Source organism: Eurypyga helias, unplaced genomic scaffold (assembly GCF_000690775.1).
Source record: "Eurypyga helias isolate BGI_N326 unplaced genomic scaffold, ASM69077v1 scaffold4478, whole genome shotgun sequence".
Lineage (NCBI taxonomy): Eukaryota > Metazoa > Chordata > Aves > Eurypygiformes > Eurypygidae > Eurypyga > Eurypyga helias.
The window spans coordinates 38,452-45,269 of NW_010264829.1; the positions used below are offsets into that span (position 1 = coordinate 38,452).

General features: G+C 43.3%; 1 protein-coding gene across 1 annotated transcript in view; it reads right to left on the reverse strand.

Moving 5' to 3' along the window:
* The window catches only part of PIK3AP1 (phosphoinositide-3-kinase adaptor protein 1), a 35,969-nt gene extending 34,682 nt beyond the window's left edge, over positions 1-1,287 (reverse strand). Inside the window, exons 1-2 of the mRNA XM_010156497.1 lie at positions 1,180-1,287; positions 975-1,056 (exon numbers count right to left, since the gene is read on the reverse strand). The gene's annotated coding sequence lies outside the window, so the exon portion shown is untranslated. The remainder of the gene's footprint in view (positions 1-974; positions 1,057-1,179) is intronic.
* Between the last annotated feature and the right edge of the window lie 5,531 nt (positions 1,288-6,818).

Sequence of the window (6,818 nt, forward strand, 5' to 3'; positions counted from 1 at the left end):
GATCATGACTTGCAAAACTTATTTTTACCGTGATAAGTTCGTCATGATTATTGCCGTTGTTACCCTGGCATAAAGCACCTTTATACGCTCAACACCAGAAGACTGCACTGCCTCATTTATTCCACTAAATACAGATAAATCTTAATCCAAGATGCAACCACAGGACTCCAATCCTGCTAAGGCTGACAAAGAACACTACAACCCTAAATATGGCAGTGTCCCAAAAACATCCTGACCAGCACAACTCCCCACCTTCATTTCAACAGAAACTACAAGAAAGGAGTACCACAGACTCCTCTGGAGTTTAGGAAAAGTTCAGACTCAACTAAAACTCAGCACACTGAGATTCTGTAGTTTCCAGCTGTTAATACTTTTGTGCTATTAAGTCCTCTGTGCTTGTTATGAGGTGATGACTTTCAGACTGGTTGGGTTATTCTTAAGGCCTCGGTGCAATTCTCCAGTTAATCTCTGCCGTTCCCTCGGAGGTAACAAGCTGGTCTGTTGCCAGCATGGTTGTATCTCTGACTTTAGGCCCAGTTAGAGAATACATATTAGATAAGGTTATTATGGCTCTGGTGTGACAGAAATGTAAGTCTGAAGGAAAAGATCATTTTCCATCGACTGGAGTCAATAAACTGCAGGGCACAATATTTACAGGTAGAACTTTAAAGATACCCAGTTTTATTTTCAATTTGCATTCAAAACCAGGCAACCTAAGATAACCTCCAAATTCAGAAGTTCTCTGTGGGTCACTGGTAATCTCTCCTGAATTAGGGACCATAACTATGCCATGACTGGGCATAGAAAAATTGGCTTGCAAAACTTCCTAGTTTAAAAGTGTTGTGCAATTTGCTTTAGTTTTCTATTTCAGTAAACCACATTACCAGTGTTAAAATAGGGATAAACGATTATCACATATCTCCCTCCTCCAACCACCGACCAACATTGAAGTGCAACTCACGGCGCTACCTTACCTTCTGAAATAGCCTTTTTGACAGCTGCAAGGTAAGCATCAGGCTCGTCATCGTTTGTGAGTTCTTGCCACTGAGACCAGTCCTTGAAAAAGGTCAAATAGTCATCACAGTCTGTAACACCACAGAACAGCTTGACTACTTTGCACGGGGGCCATAAAGCTTCCTGAAGACTCTGCAGAACAGGAGGGAGATAAAAACTCTGCACCAGCTCAGCAGACAGCAAAAGGATGATGCTCCGGCTTCTGTTGAACAAGTCCAGCTCCTGCTGGGAGATGGCAGACTCGCCTTCCAGCTGGTAGCTCAGAATCCGATGCTTTCGAACGTGCCGAGTAAAGAGGAAGAGGTTCTGGAGGTACTGACACCATTCGGTGGCGTCACTTGCATACACAATCAGCACATCATATCCTCCAGGGGCTCCTGTACAAGATGATCACAAGGAGAAGGATTAAATTTAAAACAAGAGTTGACCCACAGCTTTGCAACAAAAACCCCACAGGGCTGTCCCTATAATTCATGTCATAAGCTCCAAAGCACTTCAAAAGAACAGTAGATATAACCAAGGTGAGGTGTTCACAGCCACAGAGCAATTCTAAGGGTGGTTGAACTCCTATATGCATTTACCCCACTAAAATTGAAATCATTTTTTCATTCTCAAAAACCTTCCTATGAAGAAGAGGATTTCCTACGTAGTTTCAAGTGACACAAACCACATGTGGAGATTTACAGATTTAAAGCATGTTGATAGGAAAAAAAAAACCAAAAACAACCCACAAAGACCCAACCTCCAAAACAAACTAGCTTGAAAAGGGGAGCTCACCTTTGTGTGTGAAATTAAATCATTTGGGGCAACTATAGGGTCTCTGCAACACAACTGCAGACCATTACACACTCAAGCAGAGTATATACTAACCATAGCACAACTAAAATAAGAAAGACCTTTATTTAAATATGGTCCCACAACGCTTACAGGAAGTCACTACGACTCCCCATGGTGTTAGACACTTGCTCTCGCTGCAGCAGAAAGCAAACTGCCTGCAAGATATGCGTGCAAGTGAGGGGTACACCAGCCCCAGCGCCTGCAGCACAGCACTTCTATCACTGAGGCTTCAGACACTTCACAAGCCTGTGCCAGTCCTTCCCTTGGATCTGTCATACAAACGTTTCCCGGTCATTTTGGCATGACAAACCCTCTCTTCAGCGGGAAAGAACTAATACAGTAGTGGTGAACACAACACAGCCCAAAACACGCCCACCAAAGCTGACTTAATTCATAATTCCATCATTCCCTAGAGACAGTTCCTACCTATACACTCACACATTTCTGTGCTCTGGAATGAAAGCACTTCCAAAACTGTCTCCAGCTTGCTAAGAAGCTCACATGCACACTAAACCAGTATGACATGATGCAGTGCTCTCCCACCAATCTCATGAAAACTTTTAAGACTAAATTTACTTTTCCCATTCACCTGTAAAGCAGTTTACCCAAATTTGAGGATTACAACTGGAGTCCTACAGTAAATTTCAGTGCTGAGCATTTCAAATCTTATTAGCAAATTGTCATCTTCTAATTCCAGTTTGACTGCTTGAAAGTGTCAACATTTCCAACCCATCTCCATCCAGAAGCAAGCAAACAAAGGCAGATTTTTCTAATTAGAATAGAAGGCAATGCCTAAATTTGGCATGCCAAAAAGAGCATCTGCAGAGAGTTTACCAGAATTGAAGATGACAGTTTTTCAGTCACTTTATTAAAACTCAACCAAAATCAAACAGCCTCCAAAGATTCCGTTCCGCCACCTTCCCCAGAACCTTCATTAAGAAATGAAGGCTGAATGATGTCTAAGCTACAGTACCCCAGCTCTAAACCATACAATTACCAACTTTAAATTGTAGTTGAGCAGTAGGGGTAAGTTGAGAAATGTGGAGACATGGTCTGTGCTCAACCAATAGCATTACAGTTACCTGCATAAATGGAGGGTCTCTAGCAGGGAAAGGATGATGTCCTAGCTATGGAGAACATGGACACTGCAGTTCAGCCTTGGGACCTTTAAGCTAAGGGCGCAGAACTGCTGCGAAAAAGGATGGCGTTCACACCAGTGAGAACACTATCGCAGAAATATCACTTCTGGCTGAACACCATCTGACAAAGATGACAGAATCACATGAGCAGAAACAGGAAAACCAAGCAGAATTCAGGAGGTCAGTTGTTTTATTCTAGAAAGGGAGGAGTACCAGAGACTTCTGCCACGTGTTGATTTACATGCCGCAGAGTGGGAAAGGGCAGCACAACCGTTTGCCGAGAACAGAGCCCACGCACTGCAGCCTGACCTCATCAGATGGGGAGACGATGCAGCAACTCTCTGAGGTGTCCCCAGAGCTCCCAAAGTCCTACCCTGGTGCCCTGTGGGAGAAGTCCCACCTCCGGATTCTGGGGAGAGTGGCAGTGGCTTCTAGGGCATTTTAACGTTCTGTAAAACGGAACACCTAATCCTCCATGCATTTTTGAAAAGAGCACAGCTTCTGCAACTAAACTTGTTAGCCAACAGGCCCTTCTCCAGCCCTTCAATGGAAGGAAGCAGCTGTGCTAGGAGAGGACATTGGGTGGGGGAGCCATTGATTTTAAACATGCATTGCACTGGAGGGGCACTAAGCATCCGAGAAGCCTCCCTTCTGCCATATGCAGGCAAAAGATGCAAAATTGACAGACTTTCTGCAGTTTCCTGCGAGCATTTATATCCCCAGGGACAACATCACCCAGAACAGCGTAGTCTCTGCACCCAGTAGGAAGGGACTTCACCTAGTGTTTGGGAAAGGTATGGATTCCCTAGACAGCACTGCTTAATCCACATGCCATTCCCCTTAAGAGAGCTGTGACAACTCTCCTCACACCCTCATATCTCATCTCCTGTAGCCTTGTACACTTCTAGGATAATCTGAGGAACTGAGAAATAGAACTACTGACTCCACTTTTAGAGACAAGGAAACTCTCTGTGTTCATAAAAAAATACTGGAAGTGGGTCTTGAAGAGCTAAATAAGCTTAAGTCAGCAATGGGACTGTTTTGAAGAAAACAAAAATCTAGAAATAGTTCCAATTGCAACATTGCCTTTTAAAAGAAGGATGACACGGGACTCACTTTCCTAGATCATGCTATTATCTGTCTAACCAAACACCCCCATTTCCAGCACTGACTACTGACCAGTCCTCAGGGAAATGTGTAATAAATGGAGAATATAGAATGTTTCAGGGAGTTTTTCCCATAAATCTTCACATATCAGTTACAGAAAAACTCACAGCACACTTCAAAGCACAATGTATACTTTGTGTATTGTACACGTGAGGAAATCCCTAGATGAACACCAAGCATTTTTTTTTCTTTAAGCCCTGACCTTAGATGGATGCTTTGATAGTGCATTCGACAGGCTGGCTTTGAAAAAACACACACAAGGAAGTCTTTAATCCAAGTAAGAAAGACATGAATAGTATATGCAATAGCAAGATGAAGAAAGATTTTGCCAGCCAACCATTTCAAAAATCTTTCACATTCTCAAGTGTTATCTAGTTTAAATTTTAACAATACCTCTTTTCTGCATTCCTAAACTTAGGGTATAAAGGGACTTCTGTTTCTGTTTACAAAATGCCAACACTGTGAATAATACTGCATGGCATGTTTATCTATTTATTTCATAGAAAAGCATCCAGGTGCCATTCTGTTGCAATTTGCAATGATAAACCATAACCTTTGGACTCATTTCGAGCTGTAACTGCCTCTTCAGTTCTCAGTTGCACACTCCATTATACAGCAAAGACTGAAGACTGATGAGATTACAAACTAGTACTGTAGAAATGCCTAAGACCTCCAGCTGAGGTGGAAGACCCATAGACCAACTAGCACAGAGAAAGAACATGATGCAAAGCTTCCCCAAGCTTATAAACTGCTCGCAGAATGGAAAGGGATTAAGCAATTCAGTCAAAATCACAGAATGCCTATGGCAAGAGAGCAGCCTATCACTATGGGATAGTTTTATCTCAGGCCTTCATGGTCCCTCTCTACGAAGCAAACAAATCAGGCTCATCTCCGGACCATGTTTGGGAGTCGTGAGGTGACAATCTTTGAGTTCAGAGAAAACATGGGATAGTGGTTTACGGCCATATCCTAAGGATCTGATTACCACTGGAACAGCTAAAGAACACTGTGGGAAGTTGGCATATCAGCTCTGGATAAAACCACTTCTTGCACACTTAACACTTCTCAAATTTGAATCAGACATCACCAACTGTTATTACCTATTATTTCATTCTACAAGCTAAAAGATTTGACTTTTTTCAATTTACATATCACAAATAGTTTTCCATTGTACTTGTGGGGCCCATAAAGAAAATTCAGGACAATACACACAGCTTTTCTGTGTCATCTTTTACATCCCTCTCCTAAGCAGATCATGACTTCTCATTCTCCACAGACTGGGTAAAAACTGATACACAAATCCTTTACTCCAGCTCAGAGAATCATATGCAATGGCAAGCAAATCTGTTTTCATCTGCTAGATCAAATCCACCTCGAATTCCGACTAAATGAAAAAGTGCTACGTACCCTATTCTCAGTATGCTTTGGGATTCATGTCTATGGAGAATACATAAATATGGCAGTCCAAAATATTAATCCTTGATAGAGGGGGATTCACTGCCTATGAAACCCAGCTGCCTATGGATATAAATTAAACCCAACCCAAGGTGTCGTAATAATCACATTCTTCTAAGAGGTGTTAGAAGCTCCCAGTGGGCTGTTAACAGAATTCCTTAGCACCTTTCATATTTCAGTGTCTGAAGTGCGTGTACTTAAGTGATGTATGAGGAAATCAATGCGTTCGTTGCCTAGCTGGAATGCATAACAAAGTAATAGTGATTACATGCAATAATTATTAACATCGTAGTAAAACTTCTCACACTGACTAGAATAGAAAACCTTTGCTTTAAATGAAGTGCTGCAGACAAGCAAGAGGAAACAGCAGAATCAAAGTAGATAAAAATTCTGCGAACCAAACTTCAGCGATAGGAACATGAGATTTGCCTTCTGATACGTTGTTCCACTTTTAAGAGTCTCTGTGAAATCACCTTCTGTTTATAAGGAGAAAAGTAGCTTTGCCCACAAGTCTCCTGAGGCCTCCATTTAGATTATTTTTACATTAAAGGAGATATGCGTCAGTGAAACAGTAACGTTACTTCACACCCCGAGAATGGCACGTTTTTCCTTTTTTAGATAAAACACGTACACTTCCCTGCAAGGAGGGGAACTTGTAAACTGGACACTAGCAAGACTTACACAATATAGGCTAAACCCCTCTCCCCCTGGAGTTCACACATCTATTCTAAGCCAGTTTTACCTGCACGTGTTATCTACAACGTTTTAACTGATGGCAACCTAGCTGTTTGTTTGTGATCCTGTGCCACTGTGGCAAGGGGCACCAGGTCATTCCCCGAAAAGGGAAGTACGCAAATACAGGGGAATAAAGCAGCATTTAGAAAGAACTGACTTCCCTACAAAACATCACAGAAAAGTATCCAGGTGGTAACGGCTGAGCAGAGACAGGTTCCTCTAGAGAATGCCCACCCTCAGAGCTGGCTGAGCGGCCGGCCCGAGGGGCACTCCAGGCGCAAGGGCTCTGCTAGCACCTGCCCCGATCTCACGCCAAGCCAAGTTAGCTCGAAAGCGCAGCAGCCTGGCTGCGAACAGAGCCAGCGCTGCTCTGAAAAGCCCCGGGGCTCCCCTAAACTCGGGGAGCGGAGCGCCCGGGGCAGGCAGAGCCGCGCAGCGGCACAGCCCAGCCCCGCCGGCGGGAGCGGGCGC